The sequence below is a fragment of the Desmodus rotundus genome, chromosome 9, assembly GCF_022682495.2.
Source record: "Desmodus rotundus isolate HL8 chromosome 9, HLdesRot8A.1, whole genome shotgun sequence".
In the NCBI taxonomy this organism is placed as follows: domain Eukaryota; kingdom Metazoa; phylum Chordata; class Mammalia; order Chiroptera; family Phyllostomidae; genus Desmodus; species Desmodus rotundus.
This window is the reverse complement of record NC_071395.1, coordinates 50,292,256-50,307,675: the sequence shown is the minus strand read 5'-3', so window position 1 is coordinate 50,307,675 and position 15,420 is coordinate 50,292,256. Positions and strand designations below refer to the sequence as shown.

Below are 15,420 nucleotides of genomic sequence, written 5' to 3'. Positions count from 1 at the left end.
TTCTACTCCTACTAGACAATAAGACTTTCAATCTGGCTTGTATCTTAATCTTTTCATCATTCTTTACAATGCCTAGCCCTGCAGACCTCAGCATACTCTAGTTAAATTGAATTAACCTCTCGAGAGCTTCAGATAGCCTCCTCTCTCCTCAGCCCATCGCAGGCAGTGCCTTGGCCATGGTCATTGCTGTTTGTTGGAGATATTGATCATGTCTGTAATGTATTCTGACCTTGGAGCTGCTGGGCGCAGAGACCAGAGTGCAGCCATTATTCAAACCAAGAAAGTCATCACTGGATCTCTCTCTTTCTCCCTTCACAAAACTGCAATGTGGCTAATTAGCTACGTCCTTCATTCACAGACCAGAGCTGTGCAGAACGGACAGGTGGCTGCCACAGTGGGAAGTGAGAGCAGGCAGCCATGGGGCCACCCCAAGATCCCAGGGGTGGGGCTCTCAGCACCCTGCCACCACAGCAGGGCCTTCCTCCAGGCATACAGAAAAGCCTGGCTGGCCCCGCTTCTGCTTGAATGACAAATAACTTGAGTACAAATCTACATCCTGCCACTGATGAGCTGGGTGACCTTATCCACTCCCTTAACGTCTCTGGGCCTCAAAATCCTCATCTGTAAAATGGTTGTGAGAACGTTGACAAGCCCATGTGTCCCCTGCCCTAAAACCACCAACCCCCCTTTTGCCTGAACTCCTGTGAGTTTTTCCTATAACAAAAAACTCCTCCCCATTTCATCTATTGGGTAAATTCATATTTCCATTTGCAATAGCCAGGTTTCTTTTTTCTTCTTATTATTATTTTTTTAAACCCCACCCAAGGACATTCTTTTCATTGCTTTTAGAGAGAGAGAAACATTGAGCGATAGAGAAGCATCAATTGGTTTCCTCCCATATGCACCAGGGATCCAACCTGAAACCTATTCATGTGCCCTGACCGGGAATCGAACCCACAGCCCTTCAGTTACAAGATGATGCTCCAACCAACTAAATCACACTGGCCAGGGTTAACCAGTTTTCTTAAAATAAAATGAGTAACTTTTTTCTTCTGTTTGGATCCCCAGAATCAAGGGTTGGGGTGTGCCGGGCTCACAGACCCACAGCCGTGAGTGCAAAGACCAAGCAGACGCTCACGGCTCCTGAGCCCCCTCCAGCGGCCTCTGCAGCCGGGAAGGTTCTGCCTGCCACCAGAATGCTAACTGGTCTCCGTCCACATGTGAGGGAGGACCCTCTCACATCTCACTAAGTATCTGCTGCTGTCACCGACTGAAATTCTGCCACTGGAAATCATGCTTTGGGCATCAGGGCTACTTTTCCTTGAGAGTCTGAATGCAAACCCCGGAGCTCTGGGAATGGAGCTGTGGCTCCAGGAGCTTTGAGATGGCACCTGGAAGGAGTGGGGCTGGGGAGTTTTGTTTTGGGGGAGGAAGAGGAAAGGAAGGAAGGTCTCCTGAGAGGGATGAGCATGGGGCCACTGGCCTATTTTATAGTTCTGCCCAAAGTAAGCCTAGCAGGTAGCATGGGCCCCACGGAGGCCACGAGCCAATGGGAGAGCAAGAGTGATGGTGCGTGTTCACAGTAAGTTTGGAAGGAACAGAACTTTTCATGCCCAAGACTTCTTCATCTCTCTATTGTGTTAGGAGTCAGTAGTCAGAGAGTCAGACTTTTCTAGATAGTTCTGATTTCATATTTTCCATTAGACCACAAACCCTGGCTTTTTTGTTTGGAAAATACCAAAAGACAGGGAGCCTTGGCTAGGTGGCTCCATTGGTTGGAGTGTTATCCTGATACACCAAAAATTGTGGGTTCGATCCCTGGTCAGGGCACATACCTAGGTTGCAGGTTCCATCTCCAGGACACAACCAATTGATGTTTCTTTCTCTTCCCTCTCTCTCTCTCTCTCTCTCCACCCTTCTCTGTCTCTAAAATCAGTAAACATATCCTCGTGTGAGGATGTTTTTAAAAGAGATAGAGAAAAGGAAAGCTATACATTTTCTGCATTTGGGGACCTTGTCAGCCTTGCTCCTCTCTGCTCCGCCACACCTACGTGTGCCAGAACATGACAGGCACCAGTCAGGTGTTTTGCTTTTCCTGCACTGAACCATTAAAATGAACTTCTCTAGAAAGAGCAAGATCACTTTACCAAGCAGAGGCCATTCTCAGGAAGCATCGCACCTTCGGTGGGCTGTATTCTCCTCCAGAGATACAAGCTGTGTCCCAAAGAGGATTATGGGATGGAAAGCCCTCAGGCCTCAGTCCCAGAGGAGCAGATGTTTCCTTTGCAGTCAGTTGCCCAGCCTGTCGGCACCCCAGCCCATCGGCACCCCAGCCCCCGGGCACCCCAGTCCCACACCGTGGGCTGCAGCTGGCAGGACAGAAGCTGCCTGAACGGTGTGGGGCTGGCTGGCTGGCCGCCTGGGGCTGCCCTCTAAATCATCTCAGCCAATCAAGCACTTAATGTTCTCTGTTCCCCAAGAATGTTGCATGTCGGTGCTGCCCATGTATCTTTCAAGTTTTATCTTCAACATCTTATAAATCATCCATTAAATACCTCCCAACTAATGCACCCGGCTGTTGTCCTCAGCCTGGCTGGAAAGTGCACAAATCAGTTTTACTGCATATTAGTCCTGCCCAGTGGGCTCTGAAAAAGTAAGGGAGAAGCCAGAGAAGGGAAAGGCAGCTCCTGACAGCCCCTGCACAGCTGCTTCTGCAGCCTGGAGGCCAGTGATGGAGGTGACACAGCAAGGTGCTGGCGCCAACACCCGATCTCCAGGCTTCCTTCTTAAAGCCGATGCCAGGGGCACTGGCTGGCCCTGCAGTGTGGTGGCCTGTGGAGTGGCACACAGCCACCCACACGTACTCGGACACTGCATTGACCAAGCTGAGAAGAAAGCTCTCAGCTGAAAAAAGGGGGCACTGACATGCAGATGGCTATGGGTTCAAACTTTCATTGCGCTTCTGGTGAGTTGCCTTCCTATATCTCAGTTTCTGCATCACTAAAGTAGAAATAATCTATAGTCATAAGGAATTTATGATATTTTTAATAATCCTCACCCACAGATATGTTTATTGATTTGAGAGAGAAGGAGGGAGAGAAACACTGACATGAGAGAGAAGCATTGATCGGTTGCATCCTGTATGCATCCTGACCAGGGATTGAACCTGCAACCTAGGCATGTACCCTGACCGGGGATTGAACCCATGACCTTTGGTGTAGGGGATGATGCTCCAATTGAGCCACCTAACCAGGGCAGAATTTAAAATTTTTAATAGAATCATGTGTATAAAAGTACAGTTTCCATAACAAAGTAGGTACTCAATGAATGAAATGAAACTCTAGTCTTTTTTAAAATTTTTAAATTTTTTAATTTAATTTAATTTTACCCTCACCCAAGGAGATGTTTATTGATTTTAAGGAAGAGGGGAAGAAAGGAAGAGAGAGAGGGAGAGAAACACTGATGTGAGAAAGAAACACTGGTTAGTTTACATGGACTGACTGGGGACCCAACCCAAACCCAGCCATGTGCCCTGACCGGGAATGAAACCCGCAACCCTTCAGTTTACAGACCACGCTCCAACCAACTGAGCCACACTGGCAGGACTCCAGTCTCGATATAGGCTATAAACAAGCTAGAATGTCATCCCAACCATGTGGACGTGCTGGGTTTGGTCTTTAGTCACACCAGACCCTGGACGGCTTCACCCCTCACCTCTAATGAGGTCACGTGACTTTAAGCAAGCCATAAACATGTTAGCTGATCTGCGTGGATCATCATAAAACTTCGGCCTCAGTTCAGGGTCAGGACCAGATAATCCCTTCCAATGAGTGCAGGATGTGCCCAGATATTAGAAGAAAAGAGGATAACCCTTAGGTAGAATAGCAAAGGTACTGAACTCCAGCCCAAAGGCCTGGGTTGGAGCCCAGCTCCTGGGGAAGCCTCACCACCTTTCTGAGCCCACATTTCAACAACTACTAGAGGAGAACATTCAACTATATCACTGGCTTAAAGAAGATATTTAACCCCAGAATTCTTGCCACCCAAGACAATTTTGTGGAAGCCCAATATATAAAACAGTAAAAGTGAAGTTGCTCTTGTAAATACCACTTGGGGGGCTGAGGCCCCACAAGCTTTCCCTGCCTCCTCCCAATGCCCCTCTGATGAATTTCTGACCCCCTTGGAGGTCAATTTGTAAGCAACTGGTCCAGGAAGGACCTAACTTCCCATCACTATGGGGCTTGTTCAGTGCACCTCACTGTGTCTGTGCCATAAAAGACTGCTTCACGGTTAACAAGGCAGGCAGACATGAGTGGGGCAACATAGAAAAGTATGTTACCAGGTGAGAAAAGCAAGGTGTAGAGCCACACCTGCGGAGTAGGACCCCACTTAAGACCATGGACACACTCACACTTCCTGAAAGAGCCCCAAAGAGAACACACTAAAATTCCAACCGCACCCCCTCTGTGGATGTGGGGAGTGCTAGGGAGGTCGGGTTTTCCCTTTGGCTCTAGTATCTGAGGTTCTCTATTTACCACACACACACAAGTGGTCATTGTTATATGATCAAACAACAACGAGAATAGACCATCAAAGGCCCTTCTAGTCTTATGAGTCATCTGGCTGAAGCAAACCCTCAAGTTCATTTTCCTTTTCAATGTCACTTCTGCAATCAGACACTGTTCTGGAAAGCCACTGCCAGCACAGAAAGCACCCAGCTGTTGCAAAATGGAATGGTGGGGAGTCCTTGTCCTGGGCTAAGGGTGCCCATCACTGGGCTGGGTGGTTTAGGACGTGCCAAGTGGCCCATAGTCCACACCTAAGTGTCCTCCATGGTGTGAAACCACCATCACCATCTGCAGGCCCCTGAGGAAACGCCTCACCACCAGAGGCTGAGGACAGGCTTGATCCCATGGGCCAGCACACATCACCATGTCACATTACTGAAAGAGCGACAGAAAAACCCCTTCACGAAATCACCTGGGACCTAATCAGAGCACTCAGGGTCCTTTTCAAGCTTTTGTTCTATGTGGGATGGTCCATGGTTTTTGAAAGGAGAGGAGGTACATTTGAGAAGTGTGTGTGTGCATGCATGCGTGTGTATATATGTATACATATATGTACAAACATATACGTATACTGTACTAACGTCTCCCCAGAAGTGAAGCTATACAGATGAAATTATAAAGACGTGTGGAACTTTCCGAGAAGTCGTCGATTCAAAAGCAAGAGAGCATTCACAGTGGGAAGAAGTGAGGCGTGTCGGCACATACCCACCAGGGGCTGAGAGTGGCAAGGGTTCCTCGCATTAGTCTCAAGTACGATTTATTCAGCAGCTCTCATGCTACACGCCCTGTTCTGATTGCTGTCACATATGGTGTGAGCCTAAGTTCCTTGATCTCTAAACTCGACAAAAAGCCAGAACAGAAATACTTCAGGTTTGTACCCAGAGGAGGGAAACCTGTCAAAATAAGGCTCAGAGATGTTCAACCTGGGGTCAAAGATGTTGCACCCAGAGGGAACAAGCAAAGTCCCCTTGTGTCCCAATACGTCAGTCAAGGTTAAGTCTGGCAGCTATGGGAGAGCTGGCAAGTGGTGTTAAGAATGGGGTAGAAATGTACGTCCATCTCCAGGAAAAGCACTGTGAGTAGGTGGTGTGGTCTCACACGGGTGCTCCGTGGTGGTCAGGGACCAGGTTCTTTCCAGGGTTCGCTCACCATCCTGGCTGTGGCCTCACCATGGCAGCTCAGGAGTACCGTCCAAGCGCCATGTTCCAAGCCAGGACGGAGAGAGAAGGAAGGAGCCTTTCCAGAGTCCCACAGGGCACCTCAATTTTCACCTCTTTGGCCAGAAAACAGAACTTCCAGGAAACTGAGAACAATATTCTCTGTGCTTCTTAGCTGTTTCCTCCTAGAAATGTGTCCAGCTAAAAGCCGGGATCCTGTTATTTGGTGTGGAAACAGCAGACTCGAGCAAACCCGGCGACCAGGAGCGGAAAGGAAGAGCTCCAGCCTGGGACAGAGGAGGCGCTCAGAAACTGTGCATTGGTGTGAACTAAAATAATTGTTGTTAAGAGAATTAGAGGGGTAAGGTCAATGATCCCCCAAAGGGTGACATCTAGGGGTGAAATCAGAGGCCAGCATTCTGGGGCACTAAAAGGTACCCCACTCAGAGGTGAAACCAAAGGCAAACTATCCCCTGGAGGTCTGCTGCCTGGAATTCTGTGGTCACGAAGCAGTCTCGAGCCTTGCCATGAGATGCGGGCCTCCTCTCATATCAGAGGTGGTGTCTTTCATGATCTTTGCTGGGATTTCCGTCTTCTCGGAAAACGCCCATTACCAGATGCCTGCCTCTATTTTCTTGGCGATTCGTGTGGAGGATGAACAGAGTCTCATCTTCGATTCTGCGGGACCCTGAAAGCTCCCCAGTCACCAGCGGTCCCCCACCTCCCACCTTCTCAGTCCCTCTCTGGGCTTGAGGCACCGTGAAGCTGGGACCCTCATCTGGCTTTACTGACCGTTGTGTCCCCAGCATGTGGCACAGTGCCGGGCACCCAGTAAGTAACTTTGGACGAATGAATGAGTCTGTTCTTTCAGTTACCAGCACATAGATCCTCCAGAATTTGTCATGTAACTCCACTCAGGGGTGTCCAAGTGGCTCCCTAACTCCTCACACCCTCTGCTAGGTGCCCACTGACCAATGTCTTTCTCCCCACCCCTGTCTCACTCCTTGTCCTCGCAGCAGGCCGCTGTGCTCCCTGCCCCTCCTCGCACGGCGCCAAGCACAGCCTAGTCCTCTTTCCGGATTCCCTATCTCCTTTCCCACCAAGGCCTGCCTTCCCCTCCCGCTGAGGCTGCCATAAGACAATTTTGCACACTTTTCCCTCTCTAAATCCAGCCAATAATAACTTCCCCTCACTTTGGATTAAAATTGGAATGTTTCTCATTGCATTCCTGTGTACGGGTGACATTAAAGCCTCTTTACATGTAATACTCCATTAGATTGTTTCCTAGTTCTGTTCTACAAAACAGGCTCCGAGAAGGTGGGTGGCTAGCGGTAGGTTGCGTGTTCAGAATGCCGGAGCCGGCACCCTAGCCTTGGTGATTTGGTGCCAGGAGCCTGTCTTTCTGCAGGGCTCCTGGTTCCTCCTGTTGCTCACCTCCCAGGACTTCGCTCCACAGTGGGCCTGTCTCAGCCTGCGGCCCACTGCCAGAGAGCATCCCCGCCTCATTTCACATGCATATATGTGCACACACGTCGTTGCTTCCTTCTCCTTGACGGTGTCTTTCTGCCTTCTCATCATCACCCGCAGTGAATAATGCTGTTGAATGTACGAGAGCAGTCTCACACTGCCCGTCAGGCTATGAAACCGCAGTGACAGCCACGGAGGCGAGAGCTGGCCGTGATCTTACTTACAAACATAGTTGGTCACAATGGGACGCTGTCCTGAGCCACATGCAGCAGGAATGGAACCAGGACACTGAGTCCGGTCCTCGGCCTCCCTCCAGTGGGTGAATGGCCTTTGGAAAGTGGCCTCTTCCCCCGGGGCCTCAGTTTCTCATTCTGCAGGTCCCACCATTAAAGATCATTGCATTCAAGATCTCTCAGACCTCCTTGCAGTTAAAAGGTGCCCTCTGTTGTTGAATTCTGCTTCTGACGATACAGCCAGGTCCAACCCACTGTTCTACTCAGCATCTCCTCTACCCCCTCCCCGAAAATCCAAGAACTTGAGCGTGTCCTCACTTCCAGGCTCCACCAACCTGCTTCACACAGTGCTGCTCTGAGCAGCCCTTGTGAGATGCCAGGAGCCCCCCAGGCTCACACCCAGAGGGTCTGGCGCAGCCTCAGGGCCAAACCATCTGCGAGTGCTGCCACCTCCTGGACAGTCTCTCTGCAACCAGGCAGCTGCGGAGCATGCACAGACTGAGCTCCTTGAGCTCCCTGGGACCAGCAATGCATCAAGGCAAGTGCACTTGTTTGTTATTTACACTGTCGTCCCCAGGACCTCATCTGTTACCCTGAACCCTCTTTCTGATGTAATTGAGATTTTTTAAAGTTAGATGCATGAGAGCCCCATGTCTAATCACTCACGCTGCGTTCCTAAGCTATAGGCTCCCAGCCAAGGTTCCATGAAGGTAATAAATACCAGACACGAAAACTAGCCCGTCAGCCTCTTGGACTAGTGTTCTGGGAGCAGGCGCAGCCTGCAGCTTGGACCTGGCAGGGTATTCTGCTGCCTCAGCTAGTTAATCCTGTGGGTCAGCCCCTGGAAATTCACAGACAGAGGAGCAATAGGCAGTAGCTCCATCCAATCCACAGCTGTCTCCAGCTCTGCCCTGATTAAATCTGTAATCACCTGCTCATCTGGGAGGCCCTGACCCACACACTTAAAAAGTATGGGTAGTTTGAGGACAGTCATAGAAATATGAACACAGTGTTAGAGCTAGAAGGAATGGTAGAGGCCACCTGACTTCACGGAATGCAGATGAAAATCCCCCAAGAGTAACTCCCCAGGTCCAACAAGCCAGTGAGTGGTTGAGCCTGAGCCAGCGCTGGTGTTGCCTGACATACGGCCCAGGGCCCTTCTCTATCTCTCGGTCACAACGTACTCACAGCACAGGCAGGGCAAGCAGGGAGGCAGGCGAGCATGACCACTGGGTGCCAGACCTGGACTCTAATCCGACCACATCGCTTGGTGCTGCCGAGCATAGGGTCCACACGTGTAAAATGGGTATGCTGTGATCTTGCCCAGAAGGCTGCTGGGGTACTAAATAAAATAACAAATACAAGGCACTTATTAGCAAACCCCCTTACAGAGTAAAGGTTGAATATATATATTAGCTTTGATTCCCTCTTTATATACTGATAATCCTGCCCATCTATTTAGCAAGAAACAACAAGCCAGTGCCTCAAAAACAGTCATCACTTAGAAAGAAAAGGAGGGCTCACATTATTCTGTGCGCACATAGGACAGACGCCACCGGGATCCTCGTGTAGCAGTTTCCCAAAGAGATCTCAGCCCCTCCCGGGTAACATTCAGCCCACCCTCAATGCAGTACTAGCTCAATGCCCACGAACTCATCAAATTCAGGAAAAGGCACTCACTCACTGAAGAACTGCGTAGCACCTACGACATGCCGGCACTATTCTAAATGTCTTACAGTTAACTCAGTTAGCCAACCTAACTCAACTCAACGAGAAAACTAAAGCTGTAAGAAGAGCGTGTCCACGAATCCCCACCGCACATCCAAACGTTTGCCTGCATTGACGCACCCCACCTTCTTTCCTGTCACCGAGGCGAGCCGCCTGTGCTCCCAGCTGAAGCCATTCCTCCCCTTCCGCGCCAAATCTGTCCCCCTCCAGTACTCAACACCACTGCTCCACAACTGTCCCCTTCTCTCCTCCACCGCCCTTGGTCAGACTAGATCATTCAAAACAGCATAAAAACATGCTGGTTTTTTCTCCCATTGAAAGTCAAGGGACATGGATAAAGGACCCATGGACGAAGACAACAGAGAGGGAGAGGATTGAACGTGGGAGGTGGGGGTGGGGAGGGCAGGGAGAGTAATGGGGGGAAATGGGGACGACTGTAACTGAACAACAATAAAAAAAATTTTTTAAAGACTTAACAAAAGAAAAACAAACAAGCACCAGAAAACAAGCACCAGTCTCTTGACTCCACTTACTTCCAACTTCCCCTCCATTTCTCTCTTTTGAGCAGAATTCCCTGAAGTAGTTCCGTCTACTCTCAGCCTCCGTCTCTCTTCTCCACACACTCCAGTGAGCCCTTCTCTCCCCACACTCCGCCCAGAGCACTGAGGCCTCTGACACCAAGGGTCCATCTCCGTCTTCATCGTACTGGTTGTATAAGCGCGTCTGGCACAGGGGACCCCCCTAACTGGAGCACTTTCTTCCCCCTCTTCTGGTTTTCTTCCCCCTCTCTGGCTGCTCCTTTTCAGGCTTGTTTGTGGGTTCTTCATCATCACCTCAACCTCTAAATGTTGTTGCTCTGAATCAATTTCACGGCCCATCATCGATAAGGTAGTAGTTCTAAATGCATGTTTATCGATGACCTCTCTCTGATCTCCAGATTCCTTTTTCTAACTGCCTTCAATATTTACCTTTAATATGTTCGAAAACTAAACTAGAATTTGTTCTTTCCTACCCCACATGCGATCCATCCGCAGGCTCTGCTGGCTCTGACTTCACCCGAGCGCTTCTTCTCTAACAGAGCAGAAGTCAAAATACCTACCGTGATGTTTACAGCCCCACAAATAAACCTATTTCAACTAATCAGTGAACTGAGCAAGGACCATGTGTAAGACTGATACTCAAAAATGAACTGTTTTCTATATACCAGCAAGAACAACTGAAAAATAATTTTTTAAAACACTATTTGTAGTAGCTTCCAAAGCGGTGGTATATATAGGTATAAGTTCAGCAAAATATATCCACTGAAAACCGCAGACCATTGCTGAGAGAAATTAAAGGTGACTTTAAAATAGATGTAGAGGTGTACTATGTTCATAGTTGGGAGACTCGGTGTGGTTAAGACGGTAATTCTCCCCTACACTGAGCTATGTATTCACTGAAACCTCAGTCAAAGGCTGAAAGGTCTTTTTGGTACAAATTAACAGGTTCCTAGAATAGTAAACAATTTGTGTTCTAGAAAAGAACCTAGAATAGTAAGACAATTTTTAAAAGAGAATAAAGTTGGAAGGCTTCAACTACTGTATCACAAGACTTACTATAAAGCAATAGCAATCAAGACAATGTGGTATTGGTGAAAAATTGACTTCGAGGTGAACGAAACAGAATAAAGGGCCCAGAAATAATTACACACTCTGGTAAATTGATTTTCAGCAAAGGTGCCAAGGTCATTCAGTGAGATAATTAGTCTTTTTGACAGATTGTGCTGGAATAGCTACGTATCTACAATGAAAAAAATAAACTTTAACCCTCAAACTATACCACATGCCACGATTAACTCAAAATGGATCATAAATCTAAAGGTAAAAATACAAAAGTAAAAGAAAAAGGTGAGAAGATAATCCTTAAAATTTGAAAAGTTTCAAGATTTTCTTAGGATGCAAATATTTCTTGGGACACAAAAAGCATTAACTATAAAAAAGGATACATTCTATTCTATCAAAATTGAAAGCACGTACTCTTTGAAAAATAACATTAGAAAAAAGAAATTGAAAGCCACTAACTAGGGAGAAAATATCCATGCAATACATGTATGTGATGGAGGACTTATATCCAGAAAATAGAAAACTTTCAACTCAGTAAAAAGACCAAAAGCATTTTTTAAGCAGGTAAAATTTTGAACAGATACTTCACAAACGAAGATATATAAACGGTCCAAAGCACATAAAAGATGTTCAACATTATTAGTCATTAGATTAATGCAAATGAGATACTACTACACATCCATTAGTGTGGCTTAAATTTCAAACACTGCCCGTGGCAGGGGCCGATGAAGATGGGGAGAAGCGGCACCTTCGCGCACACCGCTGACGGAGGCGCGACTGGCAGAACCAGTGAGGAAAACACTTGGACGGTTTCTCTGAAGTCAGACACGCATTTACTCTATGAACCCAGCAATCCCACTTGTAGATATTTATGCAAGATAAGGGAAAACATATGCCCACAGAAAAAGAATTGCTCATAAATGTCTATAACAGATCTGCTACTAACAGCCCCAAATTATCAGCCACTCCAATGTCCATCAACAGGTGAAAGATTAAGCAAGCATTGCTCCAGATCCACATAATGGGACCTTTGTAATGACAGTGAAAAAGAATAAACTGCTGAAAGTGGCAACAACATGAGAAGCAGCCACCTCAAAAACATTATGCCTAATGAAAAAACCCAGGCACAAGAGAGTCCAGACGGTCTGAGTCCATTCACATGAAATCCTAGAAAAAATCAGACCAACCCAGGATGACAGCGAGCGTAGCGGTGGCTGCCGGGGCCTGAAACGGGGATTCACTGTCAATAAGGACAGGTCAGCGTTTGGAAGGTGAGGAAAAGGTTCTGTATCTTTATTGTGCTGGGGGTGACACAGAAGTACATGTGTATACATTTGTCAAAACACAGAATGGATGCATTGTATTTAAGTTACACCTCGAGAAACTTAATGGTAGAAAAAAATCTAAAATCCAGACTATGTGAAAGGCCCAGCACAGCCTGGCCCGACCGCTCCCTCTGATCTCTTCTCCCGCTTCCCCCTGTTCCTTCTGCCTGGGATGCTGCTCACGTAGCTGTTCCCGCGATCAGATTCCACATAGTCTCCAGCTCTTCATTCAAAATGTCACTTTTTAGAGAGGCATCGTGCAACCACACTAATTTCAAACCCTGCCCCCATGCTTCCTGTCCCCGCTGCCTGCTTAGTCTTCCTCTTTAGCTCTCATCCCTGTGTGGAATGCCGACATATCTCAGTTATTGTTTATCTCATCCACGAGAATATAAGAATTTCAAATTAAGAATATGTGGTCCACAAGGACAGATATTTCTGTCTGTCTTGTTCACTGCCATATCCTTAGTGGCTGAAAGAGTGCCTAGGTCTGGTGAAGACGGCCAGCTGTCCCCCAGAGATTTCCATTAAATGGATTTGATACTCTAAGTGCCCAGCCAGGGACTGCATTTCCTGGCCCACTTCCTCCAGGGGGGACTACAGGACAGTCTTGGTAATGGGGTGTTACCAGAAGTGATGTGTGTTGCTTCTGGGTGCAGGTGGTTAAGAAGTGGGTGGGGCATGCCTTCATCTCCCCTTCTTTCCTCAGTCGCCAGCTAGAAATGAAGGAGTCTGAGCACCTAGTGGGTGGTGCAGCCACAGATGGGAAGAACCTGGCGTCCTGAATCACCCTATGGAAGGCCACCTGCTGAACAACTTTTTGGACTTTTACCTGGAGCAAAAAATTACTTCAATTGTTTGAAACCATAACATTCCTCTACTATAGCAGCTCTCACTAATAACAGACACAGAGTCTGTGCTCAGCAAATATTTTTTGAATGAATGAATAAGTGGCATGAAAAGACAATACGTAAGTTTGCACAAGTACATAATTCAGTGTCACAGCACTCGAGAGCACATGCTGTAACGCACGCCCAGCCACTGGTGACGGCCCGTGGGTGAATGCTAACGACTTCACGATCGAGCCTCTGATTGGTGAAAATAAGTCATGTGTTGGCTAAGTTAAAGCTTTGTGTATCGATTACAATTGTTAGTACGCTGAGTGTAGCCTGATGGTGAGATACAGTGAAAATAAAATTTATTATTTTATTAGTGAAACTTTGAAAATAAAATGTACAATGATAACACGTTCCTGTTTTCACTGTTTATGGACCACATTGGCATAAAACTAAGCAGAAGACCCTGTTTAAAGTGAAAAATCTATACCAGATGGAAATACAAACTGGATTGCCAATGTGTGCACGTGCTAACCACGAGTGCCGAGGACGGGGGTCACGTGGGCCCAATTCCCCCTCATTCGAATACATACCTTATCATACGCGAGATCTGCCCAGTTTGGAAGAACCCCCTACCTCCACCCCAGCATACCCTCCCATAGAACCTACTTTAATTCCTTTATGGTCGTCTCAGGACTCAAAAATATAAAGGTTAGTCAAAGTGATTTTACTGTCCCTTCATTCCCATCTGAAAAGAAAAACAACACTCAGATAACATTTGTACTGCTTCTAGTCCTTGCTGCAATTGAGGTCACTTTCAATCAAGTTTTCTGAAGTTGAAGTATCTCACAGAAACTCGCCCACACTCCGAAACCAAGTTCCCGGGCAGGAAGGGCAGCCGTGTCCAAGGGGGCAGCCCTCTGGAACCCCTGGAACCCCATTCTCACCTTCTCCCAGCAAAAGCTACATGCCAGCCGCAATGGCCAACTGCCTCTCTCACCCTGTTCAAGGCACAAGGTTGCCTTTAGTTCCAATAGAAAGGGTAAACAGGAATGACCTGGATGGGGGCGGATTTCTCTCGGAAATTTTGCAAACTCTTGTGCTCTTTGTCTTTGCCACAGTATCTGACATTTGGGAAAGGGCTCCATGAATCTTAATGGGATCAACTTAAGAAAAAGAAATGAGTAAGAGTTTGTTGATACCCTATCGTTCCCATAAGAAAGAAAATAATTTGTATTAATTATATGGTAGGTGTTAAGAAGTCTTCAGGATCATAAATAGAGATTTTTTTAAGCCTATCCCTTAACAAAATGAAGTTGCATTAGCAAATTTTGAGGTCAGGAGTATTTCATGTTTCCTATGCTTTCCTGTGAAGCCCAGCACAGTCTGGGCTACAGCAGATACTTAGTAAATATATCGGAGTGTGTGCCCTCACACCTGTGACTACTCATACTGTTAGATTTCCAACAGCAGCCCCTGACGCCCATGACCTGGGAGAGTTCGCCCATTTATTGGTGACACACTGGTGTACATTTTCTTCTAATTGTTAATTAAGAGAGTCTGTTAGTTAAGATCTCTGGCATTGATCAGAAATGTTAGGGCATAAAAATATTTGTCAAGTCTGCTTCCTGGGGTGAAGTACGGGACATGGATGCCTCAGTCCTTGCCCGGAACACAAGCAGCACCATTGGCTCAAGGCCCATGATAAAGGCACAAACGCTTCCTTAATTGACACTGACCATGGAAAGAAAACTCACCTCTGAAATCAAAACTCACAACTCAGGAATGTCTAACAGTCTTGTTGGTGACTATGTCGTTCAAATGTCACCCAGGTCTCATCAACTTGCACATAGAAATCAAGACACAGACCCAATCACTTGGAGTTTCTGCTCTCCTCTTCCTACCTACGAGAGCCTCAAAGAACCCCCAGCACAACCATCTCCCAGAATGTCCAGGGCCTCAGCAGGAGATTTACCGCTGCTCAGAGACCTATGGGCGAGGCACGGTCACCAAATAGCATCCGCCTCAGTTGGTCTGCCTCCTCTTTGAGAGAAACCGGGCTCAAGAACACCGCCAAAGAGCCTCCTCACTGCCAATGCTGAGATTTCTCTCTCTCCCCTGCCCCAGACTCCACATGTCACATCATCCCCATTTGCTCCCAGACAGCCTTCAAAATCTCTCCTAAACGTATCTTTTTTTATTCATCTTGCCCTAACTCTTCTCTTCCTAGCAGCCTTTGGCTATTTCTAAAAAGTGGGGTAGGAAACAGGCATGATGGGATCTTTTCCTTTTTCTCTCTCCTCTCACAAAATATTTTAAAACCCTCTCACTTTCTTCAGATAAAACAACAGTTCTGCGATTGACGTGGGCCTGGGAGGGGAAAGTGAGCCATTTCACTCCCAGTGGCAGCCTCTCCAGGCCACATGGTTACAGGTGCAAATGGAACAGTCACCCATGAAACATGCGTCTGCAAGTGGTGACTCCAAGTGCAACCAGGGAAGTCCT

At 47.3% G+C, this 15,420-nt stretch overlaps 1 long non-coding RNA gene across 4 annotated transcripts in view; it reads right to left on the bottom strand.

The window, feature by feature from the left end:
• The window catches only part of LOC123479746 (uncharacterized), a 150,176-nt gene that overhangs the window by 120,742 nt on the left and 14,014 nt on the right, over positions 1-15,420 (bottom strand). For all 4 annotated transcript variants that reach the window (XR_006655472.2, XR_006655471.2, XR_006655473.2 and 1 more), the window contains exon 2: positions 8,614-8,767. This is a non-coding gene — a long non-coding RNA (uncharacterized lncRNA). The remainder of the gene's footprint in view (positions 1-8,613; positions 8,768-15,420) is intronic.